This window comes from Schistocerca gregaria, chromosome 7 (genome assembly GCF_023897955.1).
Source record: "Schistocerca gregaria isolate iqSchGreg1 chromosome 7, iqSchGreg1.2, whole genome shotgun sequence".
Lineage (NCBI taxonomy): Eukaryota > Metazoa > Arthropoda > Insecta > Orthoptera > Acrididae > Schistocerca > Schistocerca gregaria.
Genome location: NC_064926.1, coordinates 109295173 through 109317816, shown reverse-complemented (window position 1 = coordinate 109317816; position 22644 = coordinate 109295173). Strand labels below are relative to the sequence as shown.

Genomic DNA, 22644 nt, shown 5'->3' with positions numbered 1-22644 from the left:
TGCTAGGGCGATATACTGTGACTAGGCGCAGAACTGACTTCCACTGAAGAAATCCGCCCTTTAATGCACATCAGGGCCAACACGAAATTTCTAATATGAAGTACTCACTGACGATCCAAAGACGTTTCAGTACGTATGCGTCGGTACCGCCGGGGCAGTGCCTAAGTATTGTAAAGTGAAGGTCGACAGTTCGATCCTCACACGAAGTATTTCGTTGGCTTCCCACGAGTACGTAATGCACAGCGTGGCTGTTGCTAGGAAACGGCCTTAGATGCCGTTTGCTAATATCTGCTTTCTTTTGCGTCAATGTGGAAATTATCCTATTACTAAATACAGTTGTGCTAGTTACAGTTCAAACTGGATACGACGGAAGAGCGCGGGATGCGTTTCCTACGCCACATCTGACATTGCGCCTTAAATATTGTAAGACTGACATAATTCCGTCCTACCGAAAAAAGAAACAGATTTCGCAGTCAGGTTCTTGAGATAATGCTAGAGACGGAAGTCACTGGGGCGGTTGTCTCACATGTCAGATTGGCCGAGCGGTCTAAGGCGCCAGATTTAAGCTCTGGTTCCCGAAAGGGAGCGTGGGTTCGAACCCCACATCTGACAATGCATTTTAATCATTCAGAAACTAACCTACTCCATTCATGTTGTAGAACAAGTAAATTACGCAGAAACACGCCATGGAGGTTTTGCTAGGGAAGACAGTGGCAGCAGTGCTGGCTTCTCACGTCCCATAGGCTGAGCAGTCAAAAAGAAATAGCGGAACATACTTTTCCTGTGTCGAGTTTTAGCTCTTCTCACGGACGTTTCCGTGGTCGTTGTGTTGTGGCTCTGGGCTCGAAGCGACAGGCGAAAATGAGTCAACAGTGACACGTACGTGTTTCAATGAATGGCAGGGCCTTAATAAAGATAGATGAAACGGCGGTTGGGGTAGTGGAGTCCTGAAGCGGCCGTATTGCGCGGGCAATAAGCTCACCAAGTTAGAGTGTTATTATGCTAATAACGAGGGGGCTGTGGGTTCGATCCCACCAAGGGCTATTCCATTTTGTTTCCCTAAAAGGCAAATCCCAAGTGATCTGTACAAGGACTAAGGCGTCCGCCCGTCTGGCGACGTTCTCGCCAACTTGTATGCCACGCCAAAGACACGGGTCCATGCCCGATCACCGAAATTCGACAGCGTTGGGCGTGGTTAGTACTCAGGTGGGTGACCACCTAGGAAGTCCGCGAGCTATTGGTTTCTTCAGTTTTGCCTTTTTCCTTAGTTTTTGAGTCTGCTGCGCGGAAATCCTGCGGTCCAGCACGCTGACACCTCTCTTGCTTCTCGGTACGCACAGGGGCGAACCTGCGGCCACTGTCAAATGAAAGAGTCCGTTGTGTGTTTGTCGATTTGGCGTCTCCCAGTCGTTTCTAGCGCCAGTCCTCTACATATACGGCCATTTGCAAGCGTCAGCTTTCGCGTCAGCCGAGCAAAGTCGAGACAAGTCGACACATGAGGACACACGATGCTGTGAATCGTAATCCGCACTAGCCTTCGCGGAGCGAGACGAGGGGTGGAGGAAAACCATTCGTACCACAACTGTTCGGAAATTCGAAGATCAAGTAGCGTTGAACACACTCTCCTGAGTAAAGGAGACAACTTCCGTGTGGTGTCCGGGTTTCGAACCCGGATCAGCTACTTGGGAAGCAACCACGCTGACCGACACACCACCACTGCCTTCCCCTACAAGCTGTTTGCGCCGTGATGTGTCGCCTTCCCTCCTGGCGCCAGAGGACGAAGGCTATCTCGCTGTAGGCGCTCAACGCCGAGTGGAAGGCGAGCACATCTGAACCCGTTTTCCTGGTGCTGCTAGGGCGATATACTGTGACTAGGCGCAGAACTGACTTCCACTGAAGAAATCCGCCCTTTAATGCACATCAGGGCCAACACGAAATTTCTAATATGAAGTACTCACTGACGATCCAAAGACGTTTCAGTACGTATGCGTCGGTACCGCCGGGGCAGTGCCTAAGTATTGTAAAGTGAAGGTCGACAGTTCGATCCTCACACGAAGTATTTCGTTGGCTTCCCACGAGTACGTAATGCACAGCGTGGCTGTTGCTAGGAAACGGCCTTAGATGCCGTTTGCTAATATCTGCTTTCTTTTGCGTCAATGTGGAAATTATCCTATTACTAAATACAGTTGTGCTAGTTACAGTTCAAACTGGATACGACGGAAGAGCGCGGGATGCGTTTCCTACGCCACATCTGACATTGCGCCTTAAATATTGTAAGACTGACATAATTCCGTCCTACCGAAAAAAGAAACAGATTTCGCAGTCAGGTTCTTGAGATAATGCTAGAGACGGAAGTCACTGGGACTGTTGTCTCACACGTCAGATTGGCCGAGCGGTCTAAGGCGCCAGATTTAAGCTCTGGTACCCGAAAGGGAGCGTGGGTTCGAACCCCACATCTGACAATGCATTTTAATCATTCAGAAACTAACCTACTCCATTCATGTTGTAGAACAAGTAAATTACGCAGAAACACGCCATGGAGGTTTTGCTAGGGAAGACAGTGGCAGCAGTGCTGGCTTCTCACGTCCCATAGGCTGAGCAGTCAAAAAGAAATAGCGGAACATACTTTTCCTGTGTCGAGTTTTAGCTCTTCTCACGGACGTTTCCGTGGTCGTTGTGTTGTGGCTCTGGGCTCGAAGCGACAGGCGAAAATGAGTCAACAGTGACACGTACGTGTTTCAATGAATGGCAGGGCCTTAATAAAGATAGATGAAACGGCGGTTGGGGTAGTGGAGTCCTGAAGCGGCCGTATTGCGCGGGCAATAAGCTCACCAAGTTAGAGTGTTATTATGCTAATAACGAGGGGGCTGTGGGTTCGATCCCACCAAGTGCTATTCCATTTTGTTTCCCTAAAAGGCAAATCCCAAGTGATCTGTACAAGGACTAAGGCGTCCGCCCGTCTGGCGACGTTCTCGCCAACTTGTATGCCACGCCAAAGACACGGGTCCATGCCCGATCACCGAAATTCGACAGCGTTGGGCGTGGTTAGTACTCAGGTGGGTGACCACCTAGGAAGTCCGCGAGCTATTGGTTTCTTCAGTTTTGCCTTTTTCCTTAGTTTTTGAGTCTGCTGCGCGGAAATCCTGCGGTCCAGCACGCTGACACCTCTCTTGCTTCTCGGTACGCACAGGGGCGAACCTGCGGCCACTGTCAAATGAAAGAGTCCGTTGTGTGTTTGTCGATTTGGCGTCTCCCAGTCGTTTCTAGCGCCAGTCCTCTACATATACGGCCATTTGCAAGCGTCAGCTTCCGCGTCAGCCGAGCAAAGTCGAGACAAGTCGACACATGAGGACACACGATGCTGTGAATCGTAATCCGCACTAGCCTTCGCGGAGCGAGACGAGGGGTGGAGGAAAACCATTCGTACCACAACTGTTCGGAAATTCGAAGATCAAGTAGCGTTGAACACACTCTCCTGAGTAAAGGAGACAACTTCCGTGTGGTGTCCGGGTTTCGAACCCGGATCAGCTACTTGGGAAGCAACCACGCTGACCGACACACCACCACTGCCTTCCCCTACAAGCTGTTTGCGCCGTGATGTGTCGCCTTCCCTCCTGGCGCCAGAGGACGAAGGCTATCTCGCTGTAGGCGCTCAACGCCGAGTGGAAGGCGAGCACATCTGAACCCGTTTTCCTGGTGCTGCTAGGGCGATATACTGTGACTAGGCGCAGAACTGACTTCCACTGAAGAAATCCGCCCTTTAATGCACATCAGGGCCAACACGAAATTTCTAATATGAAGTACTCACTGACGATCCAAAGACGTTTCAGTACGTATGCGTCGGTACCGCCGGGGCAGTGCCTAAGTATTGTAAAGTGAAGGTCGACAGTTCGATCCTCACACGAAGTATTTCGTTGGCTTCCCACGAGTACGTAATGCACAGCGTGGCTGTTGCTAGGAAACGGCCTTAGATGCCGTTTGCTAATATCTGCTTTCTTTTGCGTCAATGTGGAAATTATCCTATTACTAAATACAGTTGTGCTAGTTACAGTTCAAACTGGATACGACGGAAGAGCGCGGGATGCGTTTCCTACGCCACATCTGACATTGCGCCTTAAATATTGTAAGACTGACATAATTCCGTCCTACCGAAAAAAGAAACAGATTTCGCAGTCAGGTTCTTGAGATAATGCTAGAGACGGAAGTCACTGGGGCTGTTGTCTCACACGTCAGATTGGCCGAGCGGTCTAAGGCGCCAGATTTAAGCTCTGGTTCCCGAAAGGGAGCGTGGGTTCGAACCCCACATCTGACAATGCATTTTAATCATTCAGAAACTAACCTACTCCATTCATGTTGTAGAACAAGTAAATTACGCAGAAACACGCCATGGAGGTTTTGCTAGGGAAGACAGTGGCAGCAGTGCTGGCTTCTCACGTCCCATAGGCTGAGCAGTCAAAAAGAAATAGCGGAACATACTTTTCCTGTGTCGAGTTTTAGCTCTTCTCACGGACGTTTCCGTGGTCGTTGTGTTGTGGCTCTGGGCTCGAAGCGACAGGCGAAAATGAGTCAACAGTGACACGTACGTGTTTCAATGAATGGCAGGGCCTTAATAAAGATAGATGAAACGGCGGTTGGGGTAGTGGAGTCCTGAAGCGGCCGTATTGCGCGGGCAATAAGCTCACCAAGTTAGAGTGTTATTATGCTAATAACGAGGGGGCTGTGGGTTCGATCCCACCAAGGGCTATTCCATTTTGTTTCCCTAAAAGGCAAATCCCAAGTGATCTGTACAAGGACTAAGGCGTCCGCCCGTCTGGCGACGTTCTCGCCAACTTGTATGCCACGCCAAAGACACGGGTCCATGCCCGATCACCGAAATTCGACAGCGTTGGGCGTGGTTAGTACTCAGGTGGGTGACCAGCTAGGAAGTCCGCGAGCTATTGATTTCTTCAGTTTTGCCTTTTTCCTTAGTTTTTGAGTCTGCTGCGCGGAAATCCTGCGGTCCAGCACGCTGACACCTCTCTTGCTTCTCGGTACGCACAGGGGCGAACCTGCGGCCACTGTCAAATGAAAGAGTCCGTTGTGTGTTTGTCGATTTGGCGTCTCCCAGTCGTTTCTAGCGCCAGTCCTCTACATATACGGCCATTTGCAAGCGTCAGCTTTCGCGTCAGCCGAGCAAAGTCGAGACAAGTCGACACATGAGGACACACGATGCTGTGAATCGTAATCCGCACTAGCCTTCGCGGAGCGAGACGAGGGGTGGAGGAAAACCATTCGTACCACAACTGTTCGGAAATTCGAAGATCAAGTAGCGTTGAACACACTCTCCTGAGTAAAGGAGACAACTTCCGTGTGGTGTCCGGGTTTCGAACCCGGATCAGCTACTTGGGAAGCAACCACGCTGACCGACACACCACCACTGTCTTCCCCTACAAGCTGTTTGCGCCGTGATGTGTCGCCTTCCCTCCTGGCGCCAGAGGACGAAGGCTATCTCGCTGTAGGCGCTCAACGCCGAGTGGAAGGCGAGCACATCTGAACCCGTTTTCCTGGTGCTGCTAGGGCGATATACTGTGACTAGGCGCAGAACTGACTTCCACTGAAGAAATCCGCCCTTTAATGCACATCAGGGCCAACACGAAATTTCTAATATGAAGTACTCACTGACGATCCAAAGACGTTTCAGTACGTATGCGTCGGTACCGCCGGGGCAGTGCCTAAGTATTGTAAAGTGAAGGTCGACAGTTCGATCCTCACACGAAGTATTTCGTTGGCTTCCCACGAGTACGTAATGCACAGCGTGGCTGTTGCTAGGAAACGGCCTTAGATGCCGTTTGCTAATATCTGCTTTCTTTTGCGTCAATGTGGAAATTATCCTATTACTAAATACAGTTGTGCTAGTTACAGTTCAAACTGGATACGACGGAAGAGCGCGGGATGCGTTTCCTACGCCACATCTGACATTGCGCCTTAAATATTGTAAGACTGACATAATTCCGTCCTACCGAAAAAAGAAACAGATTTCGCAGTCAGGTTCTTGAGATAATGCTAGAGACGGAAGTCACTGGGGCGGTTGTCTCACATGTCAGATTGGCCGAGCGGTCTAAGGCGCCAGATTTAAGCTCTGGTTCCCGAAAGGGAGCGTGGGTTCGAACCCCACATCTGACAATGCATTTTAATCATTCAGAAACTAACCTACTCCATTCATGTTGTAGAACAAGTAAATTACGCAGAAACACGCCATGGAGGTTTTGCTAGGGAAGACAGTGGCAGCAGTGCTGGCTTCTCACGTCCCATAGGCTGAGCAGTCAAAAAGAAATAGCGGAACATACTTTTCCTGTGTCGAGTTTTAGCTCTTCTCACGGACGTTTCCGTGGTCGTTGTGTTGTGGCTCTGGGCTCGAAGCGACAGGCGAAAATGAGTCAACAGTGACACGTACGTGTTTCAATGAATGGCAGGGCCTTAATAAAGATAGATGAAACGGCGGTTGGGGTAGTGGAGTCCTGAAGCGGCCGTATTGCGCGGGCAATAAGCTCACCAAGTTAGAGTGTTATTATGCTAATAACGAGGGGGCTGTGGGTTCGATCCCACCAAGGGCTATTCCATTTTGTTTCCCTAAAAGGCAAATCCCAAGTGATCTGTACAAGGACTAAGGCGTCCGCCCGTCTGGCGACGTTCTCGCCAACTTGTATGCCACGCCAAAGACACGGGTCCATGCCCGATCACCGAAATTCGACAGCGTTGGGCGTGGTTAGTACTCAGGTGGGTGACCACCTAGGAAGTCCGCGAGCTATTGGTTTCTTCAGTTTTGCCTTTTTCCTTAGTTTTTGAGTCTGCTGCGCGGAAATCCTGCGGTCCAGCACGCTGACACCTCTCTTGCTTCTCGGTACGCACAGGGGCGAACCTGCGGCCACTGTCAAATGAAAGAGTCCGTTGTGTGTTTGTCGATTTGGCGTCTCCCAGTCGTTTCTAGCGCCAGTCCTCTACATATACGGCCATTTGCAAGCGTCAGCTTTCGCGTCAGCCGAGCAAAGTCGAGACAAGTCGACACATGAGGACACACGATGCTGTGAATCGTAATCCGCACTAGCCTTCGCGGAGCGAGACGAGGGGTGGAGGAAAACCATTCGTACCACAACTGTTCGGAAATTCGAAGATCAAGTAGCGTTGAACACACTCTCCTGAGTAAAGGAGACAACTTCCGTGTGGTGTCCGGGTTTCGAACCCGGATCAGCTACTTGGGAAGCAACCACGCTGACCGACACACCACCACTGCCTTCCCCTACAAGCTGTTTGCGCCGTGATGTGTCGCCTTCCCTCCTGGCGCCAGAGGACGAAGGCTATCTCGCTGTAGGCGCTCAACGCCGAGTGGAAGGCGAGCACATCTGAACCCGTTTTCCTGGTGCTGCTAGGGCGATATACTGTGACTAGGCGCAGAACTGACTTCCACTGAAGAAATCCGCCCTTTAATGCACATCAGGGCCAACACGAAATTTCTAATATGAAGTACTCACTGACGATCCAAAGACGTTTCAGTACGTATGCGTCGGTACCGCCGGGGCAGTGCCTAAGTATTGTAAAGTGAAGGTCGACAGTTCGATCCTCACACGAAGTATTTCGTTGGCTTCCCACGAGTACGTAATGCACAGCGTGGCTGTTGCTAGGAAACGGCCTTAGATGCCGTTTGCTAATATCTGCTTTCTTTTGCGTCAATGTGGAAATTATCCTATTACTAAATACAGTTGTGCTAGTTACAGTTCAAACTGGATACGACGGAAGAGCGCGGGATGCGTTTCCTACGCCACATCTGACATTGCGCCTTAAATATTGTAAGACTGACATAATTCCGTCCTACCGAAAAAAGAAACAGATTTCGCAGTCAGGTTCTTGAGATAATGCTAGAGACGGAAGTCACTGGGACTGTTGTCTCACACGTCAGATTGGCCGAGCGGTCTAAGGCGCCAGATTTAAGCTCTGGTACCCGAAAGGGAGCGTGGGTTCGAACCCCACATCTGACAATGCATTTTAATCATTCAGAAACTAACCTACTCCATTCATGTTGTAGAACAAGTAAATTACGCAGAAACACGCCATGGAGGTTTTGCTAGGGAAGACAGTGGCAGCAGTGCTGGCTTCTCACGTCCCATAGGCTGAGCAGTCAAAAAGAAATAGCGGAACATACTTTTCCTGTGTCGAGTTTTAGCTCTTCTCACGGACGTTTCCGTGGTCGTTGTGTTGTGGCTCTGGGCTCGAAGCGACAGGCGAAAATGAGTCAACAGTGACACGTACGTGTTTCAATGAATGGCAGGGCCTTAATAAAGATAGATGAAACGGCGGTTGGGGTAGTGGAGTCCTGAAGCGGCCGTATTGCGCGGGCAATAAGCTCACCAAGTTAGAGTGTTATTATGCTAATAACGAGGGGGCTGTGGGTTCGATCCCACCAAGTGCTATTCCATTTTGTTTCCCTAAAAGGCAAATCCCAAGTGATCTGTACAAGGACTAAGGCGTCCGCCCGTCTGGCGACGTTCTCGCCAACTTGTATGCCACGCCAAAGACACGGGTCCATGCCCGATCACCGAAATTCGACAGCGTTGGGCGTGGTTAGTACTCAGGTGGGTGACCACCTAGGAAGTCCGCGAGCTATTGGTTTCTTCAGTTTTGCCTTTTTCCTTAGTTTTTGAGTCTGCTGCGCGGAAATCCTGCGGTCCAGCACGCTGACACCTCTCTTGCTTCTCGGTACGCACAGGGGCGAACCTGCGGCCACTGTCAAATGAAAGAGTCCGTTGTGTGTTTGTCGATTTGGCGTCTCCCAGTCGTTTCTAGCGCCAGTCCTCTACATATACGGCCATTTGCAAGCGTCAGCTTCCGCGTCAGCCGAGCAAAGTCGAGACAAGTCGACACATGAGGACACACGATGCTGTGAATCGTAATCCGCACTAGCCTTCGCGGAGCGAGACGAGGGGTGGAGGAAAACCATTCGTACCACAACTGTTCGGAAATTCGAAGATCAAGTAGCGTTGAACACACTCTCCTGAGTAAAGGAGACAACTTCCGTGTGGTGTCCGGGTTTCGAACCCGGATCAGCTACTTGGGAAGCAACCACGCTGACCGACACACCACCACTGCCTTCCCCTACAAGCTGTTTGCGCCGTGATGTGTCGCCTTCCCTCCTGGCGCCAGAGGACGAAGGCTATCTCGCTGTAGGCGCTCAACGCCGAGTGGAAGGCGAGCACATCTGAACCCGTTTTCCTGGTGCTGCTAGGGCGATATACTGTGACTAGGCGCAGAACTGACTTCCACTGAAGAAATCCGCCCTTTAATGCACATCAGGGCCAACACGAAATTTCTAATATGAAGTACTCACTGACGATCCAAAGACGTTTCAGTACGTATGCGTCGGTACCGCCGGGGCAGTGCCTAAGTATTGTAAAGTGAAGGTCGACAGTTCGATCCTCACACGAAGTATTTCGTTGGCTTCCCACGAGTACGTAATGCACAGCGTGGCTGTTGCTAGGAAACGGCCTTAGATGCCGTTTGCTAATATCTGCTTTCTTTTGCGTCAATGTGGAAATTATCCTATTACTAAATACAGTTGTGCTAGTTACAGTTCAAACTGGATACGACGGAAGAGCGCGGGATGCGTTTCCTACGCCACATCTGACATTGCGCCTTAAATATTGTAAGACTGACATAATTCCGTCCTACCGAAAAAAGAAACAGATTTCGCAGTCAGGTTCTTGAGATAATGCTAGAGACGGAAGTCACTGGGGCTGTTGTCTCACACGTCAGATTGGCCGAGCGGTCTAAGGCGCCAGATTTAAGCTCTGGTTCCCGAAAGGGAGCGTGGGTTCGAACCCCACATCTGACAATGCATTTTAATCATTCAGAAACTAACCTACTCCATTCATGTTGTAGAACAAGTAAATTACGCAGAAACACGCCATGGAGGTTTTGCTAGGGAAGACAGTGGCAGCAGTGCTGGCTTCTCACGTCCCATAGGCTGAGCAGTCAAAAAGAAATAGCGGAACATACTTTTCCTGTGTCGAGTTTTAGCTCTTCTCACGGACGTTTCCGTGGTCGTTGTGTTGTGGCTCTGGGCTCGAAGCGACAGGCGAAAATGAGTCAACAGTGACACGTACGTGTTTCAATGAATGGCAGGGCCTTAATAAAGATAGATGAAACGGCGGTTGGGGTAGTGGAGTCCTGAAGCGGCCGTATTGCGCGGGCAATAAGCTCACCAAGTTAGAGTGTTATTATGCTAATAACGAGGGGGCTGTGGGTTCGATCCCACCAAGGGCTATTCCATTTTGTTTCCCTAAAAGGCAAATCCCAAGTGATCTGTACAAGGACTAAGGCGTCCGCCCGTCTGGCGACGTTCTCGCCAACTTGTATGCCACGCCAAAGACACGGGTCCATGCCCGATCACCGAAATTCGACAGCGTTGGGCGTGGTTAGTACTCAGGTGGGTGACCAGCTAGGAAGTCCGCGAGCTATTGATTTCTTCAGTTTTGCCTTTTTCCTTAGTTTTTGAGTCTGCTGCGCGGAAATCCTGCGGTCCAGCACGCTGACACCTCTCTTGCTTCTCGGTACGCACAGGGGCGAACCTGCGGCCACTGTCAAATGAAAGAGTCCGTTGTGTGTTTGTCGATTTGGCGTCTCCCAGTCGTTTCTAGCGCCAGTCCTCTACATATACGGCCATTTGCAAGCGTCAGCTTTCGCGTCAGCCGAGCAAAGTCGAGACAAGTCGACACATGAGGACACACGATGCTGTGAATCGTAATCCGCACTAGCCTTCGCGGAGCGAGACGAGGGGTGGAGGAAAACCATTCGTACCACAACTGTTCGGAAATTCGAAGATCAAGTAGCGTTGAACACACTCTCCTGAGTAAAGGAGACAACTTCCGTGTGGTGTCCGGGTTTCGAACCCGGATCAGCTACTTGGGAAGCAACCACGCTGACCGACACACCACCACTGTCTTCCCCTACAAGCTGTTTGCGCCGTGATGTGTCGCCTTCCCTCCTGGCGCCAGAGGACGAAGGCTATCTCGCTGTAGGCGCTCAACGCCGAGTGGAAGGCGAGCACATCTGAACCCGTTTTCCTGGTGCTGCTAGGGCGATATACTGTGACTAGGCGCAGAACTGACTTCCACTGAAGAAATCCGCCCTTTAATGCACATCAGGGCCAACACGAAATTTCTAATATGAAGTACTCACTGACGATCCAAAGACGTTTCAGTACGTATGCGTCGGTACCGCCGGGGCAGTGCCTAAGTATTGTAAAGTGAAGGTCGACAGTTCGATCCTCACACGAAGTATTTCGTTGGCTTCCCACGAGTACGTAATGCACAGCGTGGCTGTTGCTAGGAAACGGCCTTAGATGCCGTTTGCTAATATCTGCTTTCTTTTGCGTCAATGTGGAAATTATCCTATTACTAAATACAGTTGTGCTAGTTACAGTTCAAACTGGATACGACGGAAGAGCGCGGGATGCGTTTCCTACGCCACATCTGACATTGCGCCTTAAATATTGTAAGACTGACATAATTCCGTCCTACCGAAAAAAGAAACAGATTTCGCAGTCAGGTTCTTGAGATAATGCTAGAGACGGAAGTCACTGGGACTGTTGTCTCACACGTCAGATTGGCCGAGCGGTCTAAGGCGCCAGATTTAAGCTCTGGTTCCCGAAAGGGAGCGTGGGTTCGAACCCCACATCTGACAATGCATTTTAATCATTCAGAAACTAACCTACTCCATTCATGTTGTAGAACAAGTAAATTACGCAGAAACACGCCATGGAGGTTTTGCTAGGGAAGACAGTGGCAGCAGTGCTGGCTTCTCACGTCCCATAGGCTGAGCAGTCAAAAAGAAATAGCGGAACATACTTTTCCTGTGTCGAGTTTTAGCTCTTCTCACGGACGTTTCCGTGGTCGTTGTGTTGTGGCTCTGGGCTCGAAGCGACAGGCGAAAATGAGTCAACAGTGACACGTACGTGTTTCAATGAATGGCAGGGCCTTAATAAAGATAGATGAAACGGCGGTTGGGGTAGTGGAGTCCTGAAGCGGCCGTATTGCGCGGGCAATAAGCTCACCAAGTTAGAGTGTTATTATGCTAATAACGAGGGGGCTGTGGGTTCGATCCCACCAAGGGCTATTCCATTTTGTTTCCCTAAAAGGCAAATCCCAAGTGATCTGTACAAGGACTAAGGCGTCCGCCCGTCTGGCGACGTTCTCGCCAACTTGTATGCCACGCCAAAGACACGGGTCCATGCCCGATCACCGAAATTCGACAGCGTTGGGCGTGGTTAGTACTCAGGTGGGTGACCACCTAGGAAGTCCGCGAGCTATTGGTTTCTTCAGTTTTGCCTTTTTCCTTAGTTTTTGAGTCTGCTGCGCGGAAATCCTGCGGTCCAGCACGCTGACACCTCTCTTGCTTCTCGGTACGCACAGGGGCGAACCTGCGGCCACTGTCAAATGAAAGAGTCCGTTGTGTGTTTGTCGATTTGGCGTCTCCCAGTCGTTTCTAGCGCCAGTCCTCTACATATACGGCCATTTGCAAGCGTCAGCTTTCGCGTCAGCCGAGCAAAGTCGAGACAAGTCGACACATGAGGACACACGATGCTGTGAATCGTAATCCGCACTAGCCTTCGCGGAGCGAGACGAGGGGTGGAGGAAAACCATTCGTACCACAACTGTTCGGAAATTCGAAGATCAAGTAGCGTTGAACACACTCTCCTGAGTAAAGGAGACAACTTCCGTGTGGTGTCCGGGTTTCGAACCCGGATCAGCTACTTGGGAAGCAACCACGCTGACCGACACACCACCACTGCCTTCCCCTACAAGCTGTTTGCGCCGTGATGTGTCGCCTTCCCTCCTGGCGCCAGAGGACGAAGGCTATCTCGCTGTAGGCGCTCAACGCCGAGTGGAAGGCGAGCACATCTGAACCCGTTTTCCTGGTGCTGCTAGGGCGATATACTGTGACTAGGCGCAGAACTGACTTCCACTGAAGAAATCCGCCCTTTAATGCACATCAGGGCCAACACGAAATTTCTAATATGAAGTACTCACTGACGATCCAAAGACGTTTCAGTACGTATGCGTCGGTACCGCCGGGGCAGTGCCTAAGTATTGTAAAGTGAAGGTCGACAGTTCGATCCTCACACGAAGTATTTCGTTGGCTTCCCACGAGTACGTAATGCACAGCGTGGCTGTTGCTAGGAAACGGCCTTAGATGCCGTTTGCTAATATCTGCTTTCTTTTGCGTCAATGTGGAAATTATCCTATTACTAAATACAGTTGTGCTAGTTACAGTTCAAACTGGATACGACGGAAGAGCGCGGGATGCGTTTCCTACGCCACATCTGACATTGCGCCTTAAATATTGTAAGACTGACATAATTCCGTCCTACCGAAAAAAGAAACAGATTTCGCAGTCAGGTTCTTGAGATAATGCTAGAGACGGAAGTCACTGGGACTGTTGTCTCACACGTCAGATTGGCCGAGCGGTCTAAGGCGCCAGATTTAAGCTCTGGTTCCCGAAAGGGAGCGTGGGTTCGAACCCCACATCTGACAATGCATTTTAATCATTCAGAAACTAACCTACTCCATTCATGTTGTAGAACAAGTAAATTACGCAGAAACACGCCATGGAGGTTTTGCTAGGGAAGACAGTGGCAGCAGTGCTGGCTTCTCACGTCCCATAGGCTGAGCAGTCAAAAAGAAATAGCGGAACATACTTTTCCTGTGTCGAGTTTTAGCTCTTCTCACGGACGTTTCCGTGGTCGTTGTGTTGTGGCTCTGGGCTCGAAGCGACAGGCGAAAATGAGTCAACAGTGACACGTACGTGTTTCAATGAATGGCAGGGCCTTAATAAAGATAGATGAAACGGCGGTTGGGGTAGTGGAGTCCTGAAGCGGCCGTATTGCGCGGGCAATAAGCTCACCAAGTTAGAGTGTTATTATGCTAATAACGAGGGGGCTGTGGGTTCGATCCCACCAAGGGCTATTCCATTTTGTTTCCCTAAAAGGCAAATCCCAAGTGATCTGTACAAGGACTAAGGCGTCCGCCCGTCTGGCGACGTTCTCGCCAACTTGTATGCCACGCCAAAGACACGGGTCCATGCCCGATCACCGAAATTCGACAGCGTTGGGCGTGGTTAGTACTCAGGTGGGTGACCACCTAGGAAGTCCGCGAGCTATTGGTTTCTTCAGTTTTGCCTTTTTCCTTAGTTTTTGAGTCTGCTGCGCGGAAATCCTGCGGTCCAGCACGCTGACACCTCTCTTGCTTCTCGGTACGCACAGGGGCGAACCTGCGGCCACTGTCAAATGAAAGAGTCCGTTGTGTGTTTGTCGATTTGGCGTCTCCCAGTCGTTTCTAGCGCCAGTCCTCTACATATACGGCCATTTGCAAGCGTCAGCTTTCGCGTCAGCCGAGCAAAGTCGAGACAAGTCGACACATGAGGACACACGATGCTGTGAATCGTAATCCGCACTAGCCTTCGCGGAGCGAGACGAGGGGTGGAGGAAAACCATTCGTACCACAACTGTTCGGAAATTCGAAGATCAAGTAGCGTTGAACACACTCTCCTGAGTAAAGGAGACAACTTCCGTGTGGTGTCCGGGTTTCGAACCCGGATCAGCTACTTGGGAAGCAACCACGCTGACCGACACACCACCACTGCCTTCCCCTACAAGCTGTTTGCGCCGTGATGTGTCGCCTTCCCTCCTGGCGCCAGAGGACGAAGGCTATCTCGCTGTAGGCGCTCAACGCCGAGTGGAAGGCGAGCACATCTGAACCCGTTTTCCTGGTGCTGCTAGGGCGATATACTGTGACTAGGCGCAGAACTGACTTCCACTGAAGAAATCCGCCCTTTAATGCACATCAGGGCCAACACGAAATTTCTAATATGAAGTACTCACTGACGATCCAAAGACGTTTCAGTACGTATGCGTCGGTACCGCCGGGGCAGTGCCTAAGTATTGTAAAGTGAAGGTCGACAGTTCGATCCTCACACGAAGTATTTCGTTGGCTTCCCACGAGTACGTAATGCACAGCGTGGCTGTTGCTAGGAAACGGCCTTAGATGCCGTTTGCTAATATCTGCTTTCTTTTGCGTCAATGTGGAAATTATCCTATTACTAAATACAGTTGTGCTAGTTACAGTTCAAACTGGATACGACGGAAGAGCGCGGGATGCGTTTCCTACGCCACATCTGACATTGCGCCTTAAATATTGTAAGACTGACATAATTCCGTCCTACCGAAAAAAGAAACAGATTTCGCAGTCAGGTTCTTGAGATAATGCTAGAGACGGAAGTCACTGGGACTGTTGTCTCACACGTCAGATTGGCCGAGCGGTCTAAGGCGCCAGATTTAAGCTCTGGTTCCCGAAAGGGAGCGTGGGTTCGAACCCCACATCTGACAATGCATTTTAATCATTCAGAAACTAACCTACTCCATTCATGTTGTAGAACAAGTAAATTACGCAGAAACACGCCATGGAGGTTTTGCTAGGGAAGACAGTGGCAGCAGTGCTGGCTTCTCACGTCCCATAGGCTGAGCAGTCAAAAAGAAATAGCGGAACATACTTTTCCTGTGTCGAGTTTTAGCTCTTCTCACGGACGTTTCCGTGGTCGTTGTGTTGTGGCTCTGGGCTCGAAGCGACAGGCGAAAATGAGTCAACAGTGACACGTACGTGTTTCAATGAATGGCAGGGCCTTAATAAAGATAGATGAAACGGCGGTTGGGGTAGTGGAGTCCTGAAGCGGCCGTATTGCGCGGGCAATAAGCTCACCAAGTTAGAGTGTTATTATGCTAATAACGAGGGGGCTGTGGGTTCGATCCCACCAAGGGCTATTCCATTTTGTTTCCCTAAAAGGCAAATCCCAAGTGATCTGTACAAGGACTAAGGCGTCCGCCCGTCTGGCGACGTTCTCGCCAACTTGTATGCCACGCCAAAGACACGGGTCCATGCCCGATCACCGAAATTCGACAGCGTTGGGCGTGGTTAGTACTCAGGTGGGTGACCACCTAGGAAGTCCGCGAGCTATTGGTTTCTTCAGTTTTGCCTTTTTCCTTAGTTTTTGAGTCTGCTGCGCGGAAATCCTGCGGTCCAGCACGCTGACACCTCTCTTGCTTCTCGGTACGCACAGGGGCGAACCTGCGGCCACTGTCAAATGAAAGAGTCCGTTGTGTGTTTGTCGATTTGGCGTCTCCCAGTCGTTTCTAGCGCCAGTCCTCTACATATACGGCCATTTGCAAGCGTCAGCTTTCGCGTCAGCCGAGCAAAGTCGAGACAAGTCGACACATGAGGACACACGATGCTGTGAATCGTAATCCGCACTAGCCTTCGCGGAGCGAGACGAGGGGTGGAGGAAAACCATTCGTACCACAACTGTTCGGAAATTCGAAGATCAAGTAGCGTTGAACACACTCTCCTGAGTAAAGGAGACAACTTCCGTGTGGTGTCCGGGTTTCGAACCCGGATCAGCTACTTGGGAAGCAACCACGCTGACCGACACACCACCACTGCCTTCCCCTACAAGCTGTTTGCGCCGTGATGTATCGCCTTCCCTCCTGGCGCCAGAGGACGAAGGCTATCTCGCTGTAGGCGCTCAACGCCGAGTGGAAGGCGAGCACATCTGAACCCGTTTTCCTGGTGCTGCTAGGGCGATATACTGTGACTAGGCGCAGAACTGACTTCCACTGAAGAAATCCGCCCTTTAATGCACATCAGGGCCAACACGAAATTTCTAATATGAAGTACTCACTGACGATCCAAAGACGTTTCAGTACGTATGCGTCGGTACCGCCGGGGCAGTGCCTAAGTATTGTAAAGTGAAGGTCGACAGTTCGATCCTCACACGAAGTATTTCGTTGGCTTCCCACGAGTACGTAATGCACAGCGTGGCTGTTGCTAGGAAACGGCCTTAGATGCCGTTTGCTAATATCTGCTTTCTTTTGCGTCAATGTGGAAATTATCCTATTACTAAATACAGTTGTGCTAGTTACAGTTCAAACTGGATACGACGGAAGAGCGCGGGATGCGTTTCCTACGCCACATCTGACATTGCGCCTTAAATATTGTAAGACTGACATAATTCCGTCCTACCGAAAAAAGAAACAGATTTCGCAGTCAGGTTCTTGAGATAATGCTAGAGACGGAAGTCACTGGGACTGTTGTCTCACACGTCAGATTGGCCGAGCGGTCTAAGGCGCCAGATTTAAGCTCTGGTTCCCGAAAGGGAGCGTGGGTTCGAACCCCACATCTGACAATGCATTTTAATCATTCAGAAACTAACCTACTCCATTCATGTTGTAGAACAAGTAAATTACGCAGAAACACGCCATGGAGGTTTTGCTAGGGAAGACAGTGGCAGCAGTGCTGGCTTCTCACGTCCCATAGGCTGAGCAGTCAAAAAGAAATAGCGGAACATACTTTTCCTGTGTCGAGTTTTAGCTCTTCTCACGGACGTTTCCGTGGTCGTTGTGTTGTGGCTCTGGGCTCGAAGCGACAGGCGAAAATGAGTCAACAGTGACACGTACGTGTTTCAATGAATGGCAGGGCCTTAATAAAGATAGATGAAACGGCGGTTGGGGTAGTGGAGTCCTGAAGCGGCCGTATTGCGCGGGCAATAAGCTCACCAAGTTAGAGTGTTATTATGCTAATAACGAGGGGGCTGTGGGTTCGATCCCACCAAGGGCTATTCCATTTTGTTTCCCTAAAAGGCAAATCCCAAGTGATCTGTACAAGGACTAAGGCGTCCGCCCGTCTGGCGACGTTCTCGCCAACTTGTATGCCACGCCAAAGACACGGGTCCATGCCCGATCACCGAAATTCGACAGCGTTGGGCGTGGTTAGTACTCAGGTGGGTGACCACCTAGGAAGTCCGCGAGCTATTGGTTTCTTCAGTTTTGCCTTTTTCCTTAGTTTTTGAGTCTGCTGCGCGGAAATCCTGCGGTCCAGCACGCTGACACCTCTCTTGCTTCTCGGTACGCACAGGGGCGAACCTGCGGCCACTGTCAAATGAAAGAGTCCGTTGTGTGTTTGTCGATTTGGCGTCTCCCAGTCGTTTCTAGCGCCAGTCCTCTACATATACGGCCATTTGCAAGCGTCAGCTTTCGCGTCAGCCGAGCAAAGTCGAGACAAGTCGACACATGAGGACACACGATGCTGTGAATCGTAATCCGCACTAGCCTTCGCGGAGCGAGACGAGGGGTGGAGGAAAACCATTCGTACCACAACTGTTCGGAAATTCGAAGATCAAGTAGCGTTGAACACACTCTCCTGAGTAAAGGAGACAACTTCCGTGTGGTGTCCGGGTTTCGAACCCGGATCAGCTACTTGGGAAGCAACCACGCTGACCGACACACCACCACTGCCTTCCCCTACAAGCTGTTTGCGCCGTGATGTGTCGCCTTCCCTCCTGGCGCCAGAGGACGAAGGCTATCTCGCTGTAGGCGCTCAACGCCGAGTGGAAGGCGAGCACATCTGAACCCGTTTTCCTGGTGCTGCTAGGGCGATATACTGTGACTAGGCGCAGAACTGACTTCCACTGAAGAAATCCGCCCTTTAATGCACATCAGGGCCAACACGAAATTTCTAATATGAAGTACTCACTGACGATCCAAAGACGTTTCAGTACGTATGCGTCGGTACCGCCGGGGCAGTGCCTAAGTATTGTAAAGTGAAGGTCGACAGTTCGATCCTCACACGAAGTATTTCGTTGGCTTCCCACGAGTACGTAATGCACAGCGTGGCTGTTGCTAGGAAACGGCCTTAGATGCCGTTTGCTAATATCTGCTTTCTTTTGCGTCAATGTGGAAATTATCCTATTACTAAATACAGTTGTGCTAGTTACAGTTCAAACTGGATACGACGGAAGAGCGCGGGATGCGTTTCCTACGCCACATCTGACATTGCGCCTTAAATATTGTAAGACTGACATAATTCCGTCCTACCGAAAAAAGAAACAGATTTCGCAGTCAGGTTCTTGAGATAATGCTAGAGACGGAAGTCACTGGGGCTGTTGTCTCACACGTCAGATTGGCCGAGCGGTCTAAGGCGCCAGATTTAAGCTCTGGTTCCCGAAAGGGAGCGTGGGTTCGAACCCCACATCTGACAATGCATTTTAATCATTCAGAAACTAACCTACTCCATTCATGTTGTAGAACAAGTAAATTACGCAGAAACACGCCATGGAGGTTTTGCTAGGGAAGACAGTGGCAGCAGTGCTGGCTTCTCACGTCCCATAGGCTGAGCAGTCAAAAAGAAATAGCGGAACATACTTTTCCTGTGTCGAGTTTTAGCTCTTCTCACGGACGTTTCCGTGGTCGTTGTGTTGTGGCTCTGGGCTCGAAGCGACAGGCGAAAATGAGTCAACAGTGACACGTACGTGTTTCAATGAATGGCAGGGCCTTAATAAAGATAGATGAAACGGCGGTTGGGGTAGTGGAGTCCTGAAGCGGCCGTATTGCGCGGGCAATAAGCTCACCAAGTTAGAGTGTTATTATGCTAATAACGAGGGGGCTGTGGGTTCGATCCCACCAAGGGCTATTCCATTTTGTTTCCCTAAAAGGCAAATCCCAAGTGATCTGTACAAGGACTAAGGCGTCCGCCCGTCTGGCGACGTTCTCGCCAACTTGTATGCCACGCCAAAGACACGGGTCCATGCCCGATCACCGAAATTCGACAGCGTTGGGCGTGGTTAGTACTCAGGTGGGTGACCACCTAGGAAGTCCGCGAGCTATTGGTTTCTTCAGTTTTGCCTTTTTCCTTAGTTTTTGAGTCTGCTGCGCGGAAATCCTGCGGTCCAGCACGCTGACACCTCTCTTGCTTCTCGGTACGCACAGGGGCGAACCTGCGGCCACTGTCAAATGAAAGAGTCCGTTGTGTGTTTGTCGATTTGGCGTCTCCCAGTCGTTTCTAGCGCCAGTCCTCTACATATACGGCCATTTGCAAGCGTCAGCTTTCGCGTCAGCCGAGCAAAGTCGAGACAAGTCGACACATGAGGACACACGATGCTGTGAATCGTAATCCGCACTAGCCTTCGCGGAGCGAGACGAGGGGTGGAGGAAAACCATTCGTACCACAACTGTTCGGAAATTCGAAGATCAAGTAGCGTTGAACACACTCTCCTGAGTAAAGGAGACAACTTCCGTGTGGTGTCCGGGTTTCGAACCCGGATCAGCTACTTGGGAAGCAACCACGCTGACCGACACACCACCACTGCCTTCCCCTACAAGCTGTTTGCGCCGTGATGTGTCGCCTTCCCTCCTGGCGCCAGAGGACGAAGGCTATCTCGCTGTAGGCGCTCAACGCCGAGTGGAAGGCGAGCACATCTGAACCCGTTTTCCTGGTGCTGCTAGGGCGATATACTGTGACTAGGCGCAGAACTGACTTCCACTGAAGAAATCCGCCCTTTAATGCACATCAGGGCCAACACGAAATTTCTAATATGAAGTACTCACTGACGATCCAAAGACGTTTCAGTACGTATGCGTCGGTACCGCCGGGGCAGTGCCTAAGTATTGTAAAGTGAAGGTCGACAGTTCGATCCTCACACGAAGTATTTCGTTGGCTTCCCACGAGTACGTAATGCACAGCGTGGCTGTTGCTAGGAAACGGCCTTAGATGCCGTTTGCTAATATCTGCTTTCTTTTGCGTCAATGTGGAAATTATCCTATTACTAAATACAGTTGTGCTAGTTACAGTTCAAACTGGATACGACGGAAGAGCGCGGGATGCGTTTCCTACGCCACATCTGACATTGCGCCTTAAATATTGTAAGACTGACATAATTCCGTCCTACCGAAAAAAGAAACAGATTTCGCAGTCAGGTTCTTGAGATAATGCTAGAGACGGAAGTCACTGGGACTGTTGTCTCACACGTCAGATTGGCCGAGCGGTCTAAGGCGCCAGATTTAAGCTCTGGTTCCCGAAAGGGAGCGTGGGTTCGAACCCCACATCTGACAATGCATTTTAATCATTCAGAAACTAACCTACTCCATTCATGTTGTAGAACAAGTAAATTACGCAGAAACACGCCATGGAGGTTTTGCTAGGGAAGACAGTGGCAGCAGTGCTGGCTTCTCACGTCCCATAGGCTGAGCAGTCAAAAAGAAATAGCGGAACATACTTTTCCTGTGTCGAGTTTTAGCTCTTCTCACGGACGTTTCCGTGGTCGTTGTGTTGTGGCTCTGGGCTCGAAGCGACAGGCGAAAATGAGTCAACAGTGACACGTACGTGTTTCAATGAATGGCAGGGCCTTAATAAAGATAGATGAAACGGCGGTTGGGGTAGTGGAGTCCTGAAGCGGCCGTATTGCGCGGGCAATAAGCTCACCAAGTTAGAGTGTTATTATGCTAATAACGAGGGGGCTGTGGGTTCGATCCCACCAAGGGCTATTCCATTTTGTTTCCCTAAAAGGCAAATCCCAAGTGATCTGTACAAGGACTAAGGCGTCCGCCCGTCTGGCGACGTTCTCGCCAACTTGTATGCCACGCCAAAGACACGGGTCCATGCCCGATCACCGAAATTCGACAGCGTTGGGCGTGGTTAGTACTCAGGTGGGTGACCACCTAGGAAGTCCGCGAGCTATTGGTTTCTTCAGTTTTGCCTTTTTCCTTAGTTTTTGAGTCTGCTGCGCGGAAATCCTGCGGTCCAGCACGCTGACACCTCTCTTGCTTCTCGGTACGCACAGGGGCGAACCTGCGGCCACTGTCAAATGAAAGAGTCCGTTGTGTGTTTGTCGATTTGGCGTCTCCCAGTCGTTTCTAGCGCCAGTCCTCTACATATACGGCCATTTGCAAGCGTCAGCTTTCGCGTCAGCCGAGCAAAGTCGAGACAAGTCGACACATGAGGACACACGATGCTGTGAATCGTAATCCGCACTAGCCTTCGCGGAGCGAGACGAGGGGTGGAGGAAAACCATTCGTACCACAACTGTTCGGAAATTCGAAGATCAAGTAGCGTTGAACACACTCTCCTGAGTAAAGGAGACAACTTCCGTGTGGTGTCCGGGTTTCGAACCCGGATCAGCTACTTGGGAAGCAACCACGCTGACCGACACACCACCACTGCCTTCCCCTACAAGCTGTTTGCGCCGTGATGTGTCGCCTTCCCTCCTGGCGCCAGAGGACGAAGGCTATCTCGCTGTAGGCGCTCAACGCCGAGTGGAAGGCGAGCACATCTGAACCCGTTTTCCTGGTGCTGCTAGGGCGATATACTGTGACTAGGCGCAGAACTGACTTCCACTGAAGAAATCCGCCCTTTAATGCACATCAGGGCCAACACGAAATTTCTAATATGAAGTACTCACTGACGATCCAAAGACGTTTCAGTACGTATGCGTCGGTACCGCCGGGGCAGTGCCTAAGTATTGTAAAGTGAAGGTCGACAGTTCGATCCTCACACGAAGTATTTCGTTGGCTTCCCACGAGTACGTAATGCACAGCGTGGCTGTTGCTAGGAAACGGCCTTAGATGCCGTTTGCTAATATCTGCTTTCTTTTGCGTCAATGTGGAAATTATCCTATTACTAAATACAGTTGTGCTAGTTACAGTTCAAACTGGATACGACGGAAGAGCGCGGGATGCGTTTCCTACGCCACATCTGACATTGCGCCTTAAATATTGTAAGACTGACATAATTCCGT

At 50.6% G+C, this 22644-nt stretch overlaps 12 non-coding genes across 12 annotated transcripts; all 12 read left to right on the top strand.

Moving 5' to 3' along the window:
- Positions 1-528: 528 nt before the first annotated feature.
- Positions 529-612, top strand: Trnal-uaa (transfer RNA leucine (anticodon UAA)). The gene has a single exon. It is a non-coding gene; the product is annotated as a tRNA-Leu (tRNA).
- A 1766-nt stretch (positions 613-2378) lies between these two features.
- Positions 2379-2462, top strand: Trnal-uaa (transfer RNA leucine (anticodon UAA)). Its single transcript has one exon. It is a non-coding gene; the product is annotated as a tRNA-Leu (tRNA).
- A 1766-nt stretch (positions 2463-4228) lies between these two features.
- On the top strand, positions 4229-4312 carry Trnal-uaa (transfer RNA leucine (anticodon UAA)). Its single transcript has one exon. It is a non-coding gene; the product is annotated as a tRNA-Leu (tRNA).
- A 1766-nt stretch (positions 4313-6078) lies between these two features.
- Positions 6079-6162, top strand: Trnal-uaa (transfer RNA leucine (anticodon UAA)). Its single transcript has one exon. It is a non-coding gene; the product is annotated as a tRNA-Leu (tRNA).
- A 1766-nt stretch (positions 6163-7928) lies between these two features.
- Trnal-uaa (transfer RNA leucine (anticodon UAA)) lies at positions 7929-8012 on the top strand. The gene has a single exon. It is a non-coding gene; the product is annotated as a tRNA-Leu (tRNA).
- Positions 8013-9778: 1766 nt separating this feature from the next.
- Trnal-uaa (transfer RNA leucine (anticodon UAA)) lies at positions 9779-9862 on the top strand. Its single transcript has one exon. It is a non-coding gene; the product is annotated as a tRNA-Leu (tRNA).
- A 1766-nt stretch (positions 9863-11628) lies between these two features.
- Positions 11629-11712, top strand: Trnal-uaa (transfer RNA leucine (anticodon UAA)). The gene has a single exon. It is a non-coding gene; the product is annotated as a tRNA-Leu (tRNA).
- Positions 11713-13478: 1766 nt separating this feature from the next.
- Trnal-uaa (transfer RNA leucine (anticodon UAA)) lies at positions 13479-13562 on the top strand. The gene has a single exon. It is a non-coding gene; the product is annotated as a tRNA-Leu (tRNA).
- Positions 13563-15328: 1766 nt separating this feature from the next.
- On the top strand, positions 15329-15412 carry Trnal-uaa (transfer RNA leucine (anticodon UAA)). Its single transcript has one exon. It is a non-coding gene; the product is annotated as a tRNA-Leu (tRNA).
- Positions 15413-17178: 1766 nt separating this feature from the next.
- On the top strand, positions 17179-17262 carry Trnal-uaa (transfer RNA leucine (anticodon UAA)). Its single transcript has one exon. It is a non-coding gene; the product is annotated as a tRNA-Leu (tRNA).
- Positions 17263-19028: 1766 nt separating this feature from the next.
- Trnal-uaa (transfer RNA leucine (anticodon UAA)) lies at positions 19029-19112 on the top strand. Its single transcript has one exon. It is a non-coding gene; the product is annotated as a tRNA-Leu (tRNA).
- A 1766-nt stretch (positions 19113-20878) lies between these two features.
- On the top strand, positions 20879-20962 carry Trnal-uaa (transfer RNA leucine (anticodon UAA)). The gene has a single exon. It is a non-coding gene; the product is annotated as a tRNA-Leu (tRNA).
- Positions 20963-22644: the final 1682 nt, after the last annotated feature.